The following is a 14,051-nucleotide window of genomic DNA, read 5'->3' as shown; positions in this document are numbered from 1 at the left end:
TTCCTTATGGTGAAATTGGTTGAGATTGGACAGATTAAGGATCAACACCATTTCCTTTTTATGGGAAACAGATGCTACTTAAAAGCCTTTATCAGTAAAAGCTTATTCTGTAAAGGCTGGCATGTGTTTTTCTCTCAGACCAGATGGTACTTGGAATTTACTGAGCAGTGGCCTCTAGTAACTACCCCAGTTACAGGAAAATATATAGCATGCAGAAAATGGAATATTTACTATATTTACTGGGATGGGTAGTAAAATGACACAGTAGTATTATTGATGTGTAGTGTACTCAGCATTATTTAAATTTCCTACCATAACTGTTTGGTGCAATAAAGGATATATAGACTCATTTTCACATTACTATGAAAATAAAACTTTCATAGATAGTGAACTTTCACAATGCAATGATCTCCCATTTGATTAATTACCTGTGGAAGCTAACTGTCCAGAGGAAGAAGTAAATTTAATTTTGGAAAAGTATACATGCAGTTGAATGCCTCTATCAACATCTATAAAATATGCAAGTAATTGTGAATAAAAGCATAAAGTAGTCCATCTATTAAAAAATATCAAAACACTTGTACGTTGTATGTTCTTGGTAAACATATTTTGCTGAAGGAACTCCAAATCTATATTTAATGATGCAGATCTTGGTGGCCTTCTGTTTTAATGTTTTAGTACTTCTGTTTTTGTCTATTAAGCATTGTTGAAGTTGCTTTAATAAGAATTATTAGAAAATGTCTTAGGAATAGGCAGCAATGATATATTGACAAGTTTTCAGAAAGGAACGTTTAACAGCTAGTTTTAGGATTACCTGGGGAATTGACTATTGGTCAATTTTCTTTGTAACGAACACAGAATTCAAGATGAAGAAGAATCTGTTCAAAAATTCTGGAGCATACCAAGTGCATGTTATTGAATAACGAGGAAACAGTATTGATGAAGTGTAGCTTCCTCAGAGAGTAAGAAGGGGAGGGAGGGTCTGCATGAGTAGCCGTGTGTAAAAGATAAAGACCTTTCAGGGATGATGGCTTCCTTAAGCTGAGGTTATCCTCAGATATGTAGCCTCCTCTCTCATGTGAAATGACAGAAACAAACAAACCAAACAAAAAGCCAGCATTCAATAAACTAATTCTCTTGAACTAGATGTGGCCCCCTAAAATATAATCCTCTTCCAAGCCTAAGTACAACCAACTCGGAATCCTCTTATGAGCTCATCAAGGCTCAATTAATCACTGCTATAAAACACCAGAATAACCAGAGCATTGCCAAAAATCTTACAGTCTGGCGTTATATTATTATTATAATGTTACTGAGTAGGTTTCATACTTTCTGTATGAGTCAACTTAATTGTTGACACTAGAGTAGGTCTAACACTTTAGACCTACTCACTAACATTGATCCATTATTCTAATGTCAGTGAGTAGGTCTAACACTGTATGGGTCAACAGCTACTTATTGTTGCCATTACTAATACTGTATAATCTAATACTATTGGGTCAACATTACTGATTATTAACATTATTGTGAGACCTACTCGCAATAATGTTAGTGAGTAAGTTTAATACTGCATGGGTCAACCTAATTGTTGACTTTAGACTTTATGTGAGTAGAATCACACAGAATGTACTTTTTTTGTTTTTTGCTCTGTAGTTTTTTTTTTTTAATGTCCTTTCCTGGCATTAGTTTCAGGGTGATATTGGCTTCATAGAATGAGTTAGAGAGGATTTTATCTTTCTCAATCTTATGAAATATTTTCAGTAGGATTTATAGCAACTCTTTTTTGAAGATCTGGTAGAGTTTGGCTGTTAATCCATGTGGCTTTGGGCTCAGTTTTTGTTGGTAATTTTTTAAATGACTGATTCAATCTGACTGCTTGTTATTGGTCTGTTCAGGATTTCTATTTTTTCCTTGTTCAAGCTAGAAGAGTTGTATGTTTCCAAGAATTTATCTATTTCCTCTAGATTTTCTCATTTGAGTGTATAGAGGTGCTCATACTAGTCTCAAATGATCTTTTGTATTTCTGTTGCATTGTTTGTAATGTCTCCATTTTATTTTCTAATTAAGCTTATTTGAATTTTCTCTCTTCTTTTTTGGTTAATCTAGTTAATATTCTATCAATTTTATCTTTTCATAAAACCAAGTTTTTGTTTCATTGGTCTTTTGTAATTTTTTTGTTTCAATTTCATTTAGCTCTGCTCTGATCTTCATTATTTCTTTTATACTGCTAGTTTTGGGTTTGATTTGTTCTTGTTTCTCTAGTTCGTTGAGGTGTGACATTAAGTTGCCAATTTGTGATCTTTCAGACTTTTTGATGTAGGCTTTTCACACTCCAAATTTTCCTCTTAGTACTGCTTTTGCAGTATCCCAGAGGTTTTGATAACTTCTGTCACAATTTTTATGCACTTCGAATAATTTTTAAATTTTCATCTTGATTTCATTTTTAATCCCAACATCATTCAGGAACAGATTGTCTAATTACCATGTATTTATATAGTTTTGAGGTTCCTCTTGGAGTTGATTTCTACTTTTATTCTATGGTGGTCTGAGAAGATACTTGATATAATTTTGATTTTTAAAAATTTATTAAGACTTGTTTTGTGGCCTACTGCATGGCCTATCTTGGATAATGTTTCTTGTGCTGACAAGAAGAATGCATATTCTGCATTGCTTGAGTAGAATATTCTGTAAATATCTCTTAGGTTCATTTATTCTATAGTGCAGTTTAAGTCCAGTGTTTCTTCATTGACTTTTTCCTTGATGATCTTTCTAGTACTGACAATGGAGTACTGAAGTCTTCCTCTATTATTGCATTGCTATCTTTTTTATTAGGTCTAGCAGTAACTGTTTTATAAACCTAGGAGCTCCAGTGTTAGGGGGATATATATTTAAGGTTATAATATCTTCTTTTCAGATTGATCCTTTTATCATTATGTAACGATATCCTTTGTCTTTTTTTTTTTTTTTTTTACTTTTGTTGCTTTGAAGTTGTTTTAGCTGACCTAAGAAGAGCTATTCCTGCTCACTTTTGGTTTTCTTTTGTGTAAAATATCTACCTCCACCCCTTTACCTTGAGTCTATAAGAATCCTTACATGTTAGGTGAGTCTCTTGAAGACAGCAGATATTTGGCTTGTAATTGTTAAAATCCATTCTTTCAATCTATCTTTTAAGTGGAGCATATAGAACATTCACATTCAACATTACTATTGAGATATGAGGTACTGTTCCAGTCATTATATTGATTGTTAACCAGATACTCTCCCCCACCCCTTGAGGATGTGATTATAATGATTGTGTTTTATTGTAACCTAATTTTGTTCTGAGTGCTTTCAATGGTGATGACTCTGTATGAGTTCCTTAGTTTTAGACAGTCTTTCTATGATGGCATACCTAAATGATAATTGTAGTAGCAATGTGTTCTGTGTGTGAGTAGATTCACTGTCTCCTGTGGGGTTGAAATGGCAGAGGTTTCTTGATGTTTATCCTGTTTCCCGGTGGTGTGCTCTTATTTATTTATTTTCCTCAGTATCTGGATTGACCAGTTCAGGCTTCAGGTCAGTAGGGGAGGTATCCATGAGTGAAAACCAGCTTTGGATAAACCAAGTGGGTAAATGCAATACCCAATGGTGGACAGGGGTTCCATCCTTGACAGAGGTGTCTGGGGGAGCTCTCAGTGAAACACAATGAGGTCTTTTCAAGGGGGAAGTGAGGGAGTTACCTCAGCTCCCTTGCCAAGCCAGCATGAAAATGACCTACCTCCTATTCGTACTCCTGACCCAGTGTTCCAGCTATTCAGATCAGACACGCATCTCTTTTCATCTGCAGGAATGCTGATGTTCTACATAGAGAGAGATTGACTCTACCTCTTGTGCAAGCCTGAACCTGGAGGGCACTCCACCTGTGGGGGTGTAGTCATACTGAAGTGTTCCAGAAAGGCTGTCTACAGGTATGCCCATGCCAAGCTCCTGTGGGAGAAGCTCCAGCTGTGTCTTCACGGGTGGGTGAGAGGGAGAAGTCCCCTTCTCCAAGGCCCTTCATGAGCACAGGACTGCCTGACTGTTGGGGTAGAGCTGAGCACATCACTGCAACTGTGCCTCTGCTAAAAGAAACTTCCCGCAAGTGGAAAGTTCTGGGACTCAAGGCCTGCTGTCTGGATTCTTTTGTCTCACAGGGTGTTCTCTTAATGTGGTACATTCTCCCTTTCCCTAGGAGCAGGAGTCCCTGCCGGTCAGAGTACTGTGAATGCTGCTACTCCTCTGGGTCTAGTTACCTTGTGAGGCTGCTGCACTCCAGGCTGGTGTTGGGGAATGTCTGCAAGGGATGTAGTGATGTGACCTATCCTCAAGTCTCCCAGCGGCAGCTGCTAGCACCAGCTCCAATGGAGGTGGCAACGGAGTGCCATAGACTTGGTGAGATTCCTCGTTAATAGCCTTAGTGGGTCAGCTTTCTCAAGTGACAGCTGTAGTAGTAATGAACTGGTAAGTAGACAGACTCAGGACCTTCTGATTAGCCAAGGCGATGCAGACACTTGTGATAGCTGGGTTCACTCACAAGTTTTCTCTTTCCTGGGCACTGTGCTATTCTAACTGCAAATGTTGTCAGGGACTGTGTCATTTGGCTTCCAGCCAGGAGGTGGCACTTGCAAAAGAGCTGTGCTGGTAGCAGTGGTATTCATGCTTGCCTTATGTTACCCAAGGGATGTACTCTGGTGTCTCAGGCAATGGGTGGGGCCTTAGAGCTCCCAAAAGTTTCTGTCTTTTGTGCGAAGCTACCAGAGCGGGTGGAGGGGCAAGCCAGGTTGGGGCTGGGTCAGGAAAGTCTTATGCTGTGGCTTTTCACGTGCAAGCAGTGGCCCCAGTAGGGATCATTAGGCAGTTTTCTGGTTGGTGGGGTAATGTTCTAGGGAGGAGTGCAGCTGCCTCTGCTGCACAGGAGAATCCACATGGGGATCTGGGAGTAGCAGGCAGCACTAAGCCCCACGTAGAAAGGCAAGTCTTACACCTGCAGTGTTTCCCTAGCAGTAGCTAGGTTCCAGGCAGTCTGCACTCAGAACTCAAAGCTGCCTCAGGCCGTAAGCTTTCTCCAGGTATTAGTGGTGGAAGGTACCCAAGTCACAGCACCAAAATATGTTACAGGCAGAAATTATTCGAGTTACCAGTGGCGAATCCCCATAGGTCTGCAGCAACCTCAATTCTTGCCTCCTTAGAAGAAAGAGTTCAACTGAGGGGCATAAGGCAGAAAGAGACCGAGGCAAGTTTCAGAGCAGGAGTGGAAGTTTATTAAAAAGCTTTAGAGCAGGAGAGAAAGGAAAGTACACTTGGAAGAGACCCAAGCGGACGTCTTGGAGGTCAAGTGCCCTGTTTAAACTTGAACCTAGGATTTTATATGTGGGCCTACTTTCGGTGTCTTGTGCTCCTTCCCCTTCATTCTTCCCTTAGTGTGAGATGCCCACATAGCGCTGCCCTGCTTGTGCTTGGGAGGTGAGCATGTGTAGTTTACTGGAGTTTGTGCGCATGTTCACCTGAGACTTTCTTCCCTCTTTTTGGTGGGATGCCCCTAGAAAGTCATTCTCCGCATTTTGCCTCTTAATGAGCATGCCCGAGCCCACTTGCCCAGTTCCTGAGATCTTATAGGAAGCTGCTGATTATCAGTTTTAGGTGTTTTCATCTACTGGAAAACTGCCTCTCCATGGCACTGGCTGCAGCCAATTATCATTTAAGAGAGGCAGTGTGACAACCGCTGGACCATCACTTGATGGTCTCCTGGCATTCCTGGTAAGTCGAGAGAGCCCTCTCTTTTCCTGCTCATGACTGACTACCCACCTACTGTAACACAGTGAGAAAGAAAATATGGCTTTCAGGCCATGCCTTTTCAGTCAGCCTGTGAAGCAGGGACAACCAGCTCCTGTGCCTATAGCTACAGCACACTTCCAGCTAGCCCCTTGGTTCTAGTCAAGGGGATTCATCCCCGCTCGAGATTATACTGCAAATCTCAGTTGGGCGTTTCTTTCAACCTGACTGCCACCTGAGTTAGCTGGCCGACTTCCACAAGGTCCCCTGTGAGGTACAATCAAGAATAGCTTCTCTCTGTCCCCTCTGGAGACGGTGTGCATGCAAAGCACGTCTTGATGCTGATCCTTCTCGTATACTTCCCACCGCTCACTAAATCAGCTCCAGAGCTGGGTGGGGTTAAGGCCTTCCCCCATCGCCCTGATTGACAGGTTTTCCGGTGGGACTTTACCTCCCAGAGGTAGTCTCTCCCTTTCTCACACTCTGTGACTTCTCACACTCTGAAAACTCCACCTGGCTCAGCTGTAGGCTGCAGCCTGCCACTTCTTTGAAAGGGTCTGTGATTTGTTTCAGTTTTCCTGTTAAGTATCTGTGCTGCTTTTTGGAAAAAAGTTCACAGTATGAATCTCTACACACTACTTTGTTTTTCCAAGTGGAAGAGGCATGCTAACAATCCCTCAAATCTGCCATGTTGGAAAGAAAAAAGACAAAAAGACACAAAACAAAACCTGACTTCTTTTACGCAGCCTGAATATTTGAAATTCATCTATGTTGTTGCATCGATCAATAGTTCCTTTCTTTTTATTGCTGAGTATTATTCCACTGTATGTATTTACTATAAGTTCTTTATCAATTTACCTGTTAACTGACATTTGCATTGTTTCCAGTAAAGTTGATGATATGCAGACCTGATGAGCTAGCTCTTTGACTCTTAGTCATACGCCTTAGGGAAACTTTTTGCATATCTATCTATCTATCTATATCTATCATCTATCTATCTATCTATCTATCTATCTATCTATCTATCTATCTTTGTGTGTGTATACATATACATGTATACACACACACATATATACACACACACACATATATATACACAGATATATATATATATATATATATATATATATATATAAATCTTTGCAGTAACCTTGTTCATAATAGTCCCAAACTGGAAACAACTCACATGCCATCAATAGTAGAATATATTATATTATCATGGTTTATTACATAGAGCATTTTATTTCATGTAGCAACAAAAACTAAAGAACTATATACTGCAATGTACATGAATCTTACAAATAAAACATTGACCCAAAGGAGAAAGACATGAATGATTCAATACATTATATATAGATTTATAGAAATCTCACAAAGGTTTTAAATAAAAGAAAGTGAAGAATGATTATAAAGATGAAGATGGTGTTTACCTTTCAAGGTGAAGGAGTTGTGAACAGTGAGGGACTCTCCGGGTGCTTCTTTAGGGGCTAAAAATGTTGTTTGTTTTGAACAGGGTAGTGGTGAAATGGGCATTTGTTTTACAATTATTTTTAAGAAGAGTGTGTGTGTGTGTGTGTGTGTATGTGTATATGTATATATATATATTACTTTTCTGCGTGTATTGTATATTTTATAATTAAAACAGAAAAAAATGAGAAGTTATATCTACACAAAATTTGAAATTAGGAAAAACTGGGTCTGAATTCCTACTCTGCCTGATAATTTGTGAGCTTCTAAAAGTCTCTAGTTTCTCCATCTATAGATGAGGATGACAACAGTACTGAATTCAAAGCTATGTCGTAAGAATGAAATTAGATAATACATATAAACTAGATTGCTGGTACCTTCACTTAGAAAAACAAACTCAAGTGCCAGTGGATATTGCCAATCCTGTATAACAACAAACTGATAACTTACTATGTCTCTCTTGAGTAAATTTAATTTTATCGTAATTGAAAATAAAGATAAGACTTGGTAGCTCATAAGAAAATGAAAGACTGAAAGTTGAATTATAAATTGGTATCAGGGTTTTCCTTTTCTTATTTGAGTATGCAGTTTTCCTTTGACTTCAAGAGGATATATCTAAAAGAAATTCAAAATTTAAAGGAAAGAAACTTATTAAATGGCTTGGTTACGTCTGCCCCCTAGTGGTCAATGCTCTACAACCTACAGAGATGCTGAAGATAGAATTCTGGTTTGAATAAAAACGACTAAGGCTAATTGTTAACAAATAACTATCAGAACTAAAAGTGTTTAAATTTGTAATGTGATTAAAATATGCAATATTTAAGTGCAAAATATTTTCATCCTGGCATTGAATATGCAACAGTATTCGGAGATACTGTGTTCTGTACTACATTTTGATATTTCTGGCATTATATCAAACTGATTATTCATGCACATTTGCACTTTAGGCTGACATTAATGCATCTTATTTTAGCATATTTGTCAACCTGTAGGATAGACATTTAAATGTACAATACTCAGAGATTATAGTGATCAATAAATACGTAAAATAAATACTTTGGCCGTTTACTTTTTCTAACTATGATTCTTTATTACATAACTTTTGGATAACAGAGTTTGGAAGTGACTTATACATGCATGTGATTTGTACAGACATTTTCAGTCAGAACAAACATACTTCAAGTGCCACTTTCCCTCAGTTTTAATTTACAGTGGATTTAGGATTTTTCTATAAGAACCAAAAGTTTGCAAGTTGGTCACTACAGCAGATTGCTATGGAAACATGACAATATGCCAATGCTTTATTCACAGAGATGTACAATGGACTCCTTTCAGTTACATGGTAGTAACTCCAGACTTCTTATATCAGTCAGGGTTCTCCAGAGGCAAAGAACGAATAGGATATCTATGTCCCTGAGAGGGAATGTTTTAGGGGAACTGGCTCACGTGATTATGGAGGCTGAGAAGCCACATGACAGGCCATCTGCAACCTGGAGACTATAGGATGATGGTAGCATGGCTCAGTTCAAGTCTGAAGACCTCAGAACCAGGGAAGCTGATGGTGTTACTTTCAGTCCAAGGCCAAAGACCTGAAAACCTGTGCCAGGGTAAGAAGTGGGAGCACTCGGCGCTTGTGCAAATCCTGGAGTCCAAAGGGTCAAGAGCCTGGAGTTCTGATGTTCAAGGACAGGAGAAGAAAGGTGAGTCAGCTCCAAGAGAGAAAGATAATTTGCCTTTTCTCTGCCTTTTGTTCTATCTGGGCTCCCAGTCAATGGAAGGGTGCCCACTCACATTAAGGGTGGATCTTCCTCACTCAGTCAACCAATTCACATGCCAATCTCCTGCTGAAACACTTTCATAGACACACCTATAAATAATGCTATACCTGCTATGTAGGTATCTCATAATCCAGTCAAGGTGAAATCTAAAATTAACCATCACAGATGGCTTCTGAAATTGATTTCTCTGTCATCTGTACTCTTGCTGATTCTTTGTCGATACTGGTTTTAGGTTCAAGCATTATCATACTATATGTTAATTACTTAGCTTTGTGGAGTTATGCATTATGACACTACATGTTAGTTATTTCACAATATGTCTCTGTACTTGGCTACATTGCTTTTTGTGGTCATGGGTTCAATTAGCATAATTTCTGCCCATAATAGATTTCAATACTGTTTTGGAAGAGTAAATGAAGTGATTAGAAAGCATAAGGGCTTATAGGATGTGAACCTGATTTGTTAAAAGGCAATTGAGAACAACAACAAAACAACTATTTTTAAATGTAAAGGACCAAAGTAGGAAAAGGCAAAGAGAGATGGAGCTGAAACCATTACCCATTTTGTTGGCCAATATTAATGAACATCTGTGTTCATCAGACTTGAGGCAGAAAATGAAAGCAACTCCGGGTCTTGTAACAAAGGTCATTTAAGGAAGAAAGTTGGCTACAAAAGTGCTGAGGAAGATGAGAAGGTAAATCAAGGTGGAGAATCAAGGCAAGGTTAGCTAAAACTGGAAGCCATTACCACCCTGAGGGCAGGAGGCACAGTGTGAGGAGGTGCTGTTACCAGAACCAAGAAGCTGAAGCTCTTTGGAGGAAACCATAGTGAGAGCTTCCTGGTGAGAAATGAAACTGCTGGGGGTGATAGGGGAGGGCTGCCAGATGGAAACTGTAGCCATGGAGGTATAGCTGTTTCTAGAAGTCAAGGCCAAGAGAGTGAGAGAGGAGCAGACATACCCTAGGATGTCTGCACTCTAGCCCTGCAATATCTAGCCAGTATTTCCCATTGTCCAGACCAAGGCATAAACCAGTGAAACAGGGAGTCTGGAAAACGCAGTCTGCAGGGATGGGCATTCCTGTGAAATAGACCAGAATTGGATGCAAGCCTGAGGAACAGATCTGGAGGCAAAAATGTTACTCACCATTCCATAATCCCTTGTTTTCCCCACTCCTTACATTCCAACCTCTCTGGTCTTTGTTCCATTCCTAAACACAGGATTAATGTTCATGCTGCTGGGTGCAGTGGCTCTCGCCTGTAATCCCAACACTTTGGGAGGCCAAGATGGGTGAATCACTTGAGCTTAGGAGTTTGAGACCAGCCTGGGCAACATAGTGAGACACTAGTGTTCAAATAATAAATAAATAAACAAATTTATTTATAAAATATGTCCATGCCTCTGAACCTTTCCCTATACTAATCTTGTATTCTAGAATGCAATCTCTGTGTTCTTTCCTATTAGAATTCAACAAATTGTTCAGAACCCAATTTGAATGCCACCTCACGATATAACTTTTCTCATACTACTAACATATTCCATTGGTACTCCCTGTACTTAGTACTTTGATGATACTTCTTTTGTAGCAATAATTTCTGCTTTACAGTATGGTGATTTATGTATATGTCTTTCTCTGCTAATATTAGAGGACATATTTAGCTACTCCTTTGACTAAAAATCCCCAGAGATTCAACACTTTGATTAGTGTTAAAATGTATGGAGTTCTTGTATTGTTATAACAAAAAGTGAGATTCTGAAAAAAAAAAAAAAAAAGATCACCAAAACCACAGGAGTTGGAGAATGGTTTTCCTCAATGATTCTCGAAATAATGTGTTTTTTTTTGGTTTTTAATATAAAGTCATCCCATCAAATTATGATATTCTGAAAATATTTGAGGTATACAGTATAATTTTCTTCCTTTCAGTAGTTTATTACTTATAATAAGCTTAAGTCTTTTAAGTTTCTTTCCAAGAGTTTTAAATCACTCAGGCTGAATTTTTAGAAATCTTGCCTTTTTATTTTCAATTTGAAAATAAAATGTGAGATATCTATTAAGATTCTGTTAAAAACAATGGGAGCTTAAAAATTATGGGAGGAAGTATGTCTAACTGCATAAGGAAAAATAAAAGCGATTTTTTCCCACCTGAGAAATTTTAGTCATAGAAAAGACACACTACCCATGTGGAAATTAAGTATTCAATCACCTATAATTAACAGGCTGGATAATTAGATTGCTGGATATTTTAAATTAATCTAGGTAGTATAGATATTTCCCCAGGCCCTGCTAGCTTGAGTGGATAAAGAAGCAAAGAATATAGGTTGAAATAATAATGCTAACACACACACATACACACAAATACAAACACACACACACATAAACACACATATGCATGCTCATCTTTGTCTGAACTTACGTACAACAGAGTCAACTTTTCCTTTAAAAATATGAGTTCCAGATAAATTCTCTGGGTGCCTCAGAATTTGAATTGCTGACGCTGTTGACCATTGGGTTCCTCCTCACATATATACAGAGAGCTGCTCCCTAACTCCAGTACCCAACAAACGGCTCCTTCTCTTTCACCAATTCTGATAATACTGAGGGTGGCAGTTGCCAGATTCAGTCCCAAAGTGCCATACCTCAAAGAGTCCCATTCTCAGGAACGTCCCTCTGTAGTTATCATCCCTGATGATACTCTGCTCCCCTGACAGCACTACACCCTGAAGAGTCACCACAGAGAGCAGGTGTGCCCCTCTGTGTATGGCTATGAGCCACTCCCATAAGACATTACCTGATGTGCTCTGCCCCCACTCACAGTCCAGGGACTATGGCATATATCTTCTTGCGCACCATGGAGGACTTCTTTCAGTTCAGAGATGGTAGGAAAAAGACTTTCTCCCTTAGGCGTGGAGAGGTTGAAGCTGCAATAGATGTCAAGATTTTGCCTTCACTCTTCTTAGAGAATCCATCATTACTAGTGCAAGTCAAAGTTGTTTACAAAAATAAGTGCATTGAATTTTTTTGAGAATTGTTTTCCTCTAAATACAGCAGAGATGATTTTGTCTCATCTTCAAGACCAGGCTACAGAGGATCAGAAAGGTGTAGCCAGTGCAGTTTTCTTTAATAAGAATGGAAGCTGTATATGTGCCACATTTTCTTAATCCAGTTTATCATTGATGGACATTTGGGTTGGTTCCAAGTCTTCGCTATTGTGAATAGTGCCGCAATAAACATACGTGTGCATGTGTCTTTATAGTAGCATGACTTATAATCCTTTGGAATACTATGCAGCCATAAAAAAGGATGAGTTCATGTCCTTTGTAGGGACATGGATGAAGCTGGAAACCATCATTCTGAGCAAACGATCACAAGGACAGAAAACCAAACACTGTATGTTCTCACTCATAGGTGGGAATTGAACAATGAGAACACTTGGGCACAGGGCGGGGAGCATCACACACTGGGGCCTGTCATGCAGTGTGGGCAGCGGGGAGGGATAGCATTAGGAGAAATGCCTAATGTAAATGACGAGTTAATGGGTGCAGTGAACCAACATGGCACATGTATACATATGTAACAAACCTGCACGTTGTGCACATGTACCCTAGAACTTAAAGTATAACTGAAAAAAAAAGAAGAAGAAAAAAAAAAGAATGGAATGGAGGCTGATTCATTAGCACAAATGTTAGGGTTGGTTGGTATCTGCAGATGTAGCTTCAAAGTACATATTTCCCAGTAAGTCAAACAAAAATTTTCTTAGTACTCATGGAAGAGATAATTCACCTGTTCCACAACATTCTTTATTGAAAATCCATGTTCTGTGGCCTGTGTAAATGCCTTAGGAAGGTCAGTTCTGTAGAAAGCTTGATCAATACCACTGGGATGGTGAGGCTGTACCTTTAGAGATGTGTATTGGAGCTTTGGGTGCCCAGCTTGGATTAAAATGATACAATCTGATTGCATCATAGCAATACCAAGGACATGTACTTCAGCATTCATATCTCTGTCAGTCATTCCAATATCATAATATCTAGAAACTTGCAATTACTCTGTAGTCTCCATAAACTTGAGATATTCTTTCAGAGTCTCAGCCTCTGGGTTTTGGAGGCTCACTCACTTGCTGTTCTTATTTTGCTGCTTTTCCAGGTATATTTTGTTTTTAAAACATTTAGCTCTCATGTAAGATACATTTTCTTTGCACTCCATATACAATGAAAATATGCTTATCCTGAAATTCATGTAAGTTGTAAGTTACAAGGATGAACAACTATTCATATTCAAGAAAATTTATTCCTTTCATTCTTCATGATTATTATTCATGAGCTTCTCCACTGTGCAGGGCATTGTTCCAGATTCTAGAGTCTGAAGAGGGTAGCATTAAAATGTGACTTTGGAAGCCTACATTCAACATTTTTCTTTATCGTTAAGTAGCCCTGTGATTCAAGGTTAATTTCTTAACTTCTATAAGATTTGGGCTTCTTATTTGTAAAATAAAGGGGTTGAACTTCACAAGTTCAACCCTTTCCAGGTTCTTTCCAGGTCTGAAATTCTATGATATTACAACTATAAAAATCCTCATGTAAATATTTGCAAATATAGGATAAGCAGTTAAAACTCTGTAAAGTATAAACTTCTAACACATGAGGTTCTAAGTGATATAACTTGATTTGGAAAGTATGTTTGATGAGCTGGAGATGAAAAAAAAGTACTGAAAAGAAGACTGGCAACCTATATGTTGCAAGTCATCTTTCTGTGACTTATCTCACCTTCCTCTGGTTTCATATTCAGAACAAGTTTTATCATAATTTGCAGCTAAGTAGAATCAAAGTAGGATATAAAATCAATCATGTTTATTCTGTTTTCATACATCATTTAAAATTACCAAATGTACCAAGTATCTGTAATTGGTCCCAGCTTATCATTTGTGGACTCAAATGACAAGACTGTATGTCCAGAGATGACGTGAGAATACCATTTCATTACTTCAACTCGGTTAGGTCTGTGTGACCAAGAAGAGGCA

Source organism: Pongo pygmaeus, chromosome 1, assembly GCF_028885625.2.
Source record: "Pongo pygmaeus isolate AG05252 chromosome 1, NHGRI_mPonPyg2-v2.0_pri, whole genome shotgun sequence".
Lineage (NCBI taxonomy): Eukaryota > Metazoa > Chordata > Mammalia > Primates > Hominidae > Pongo > Pongo pygmaeus.
Note: the sequence above shows the minus strand (reverse complement) of the source record.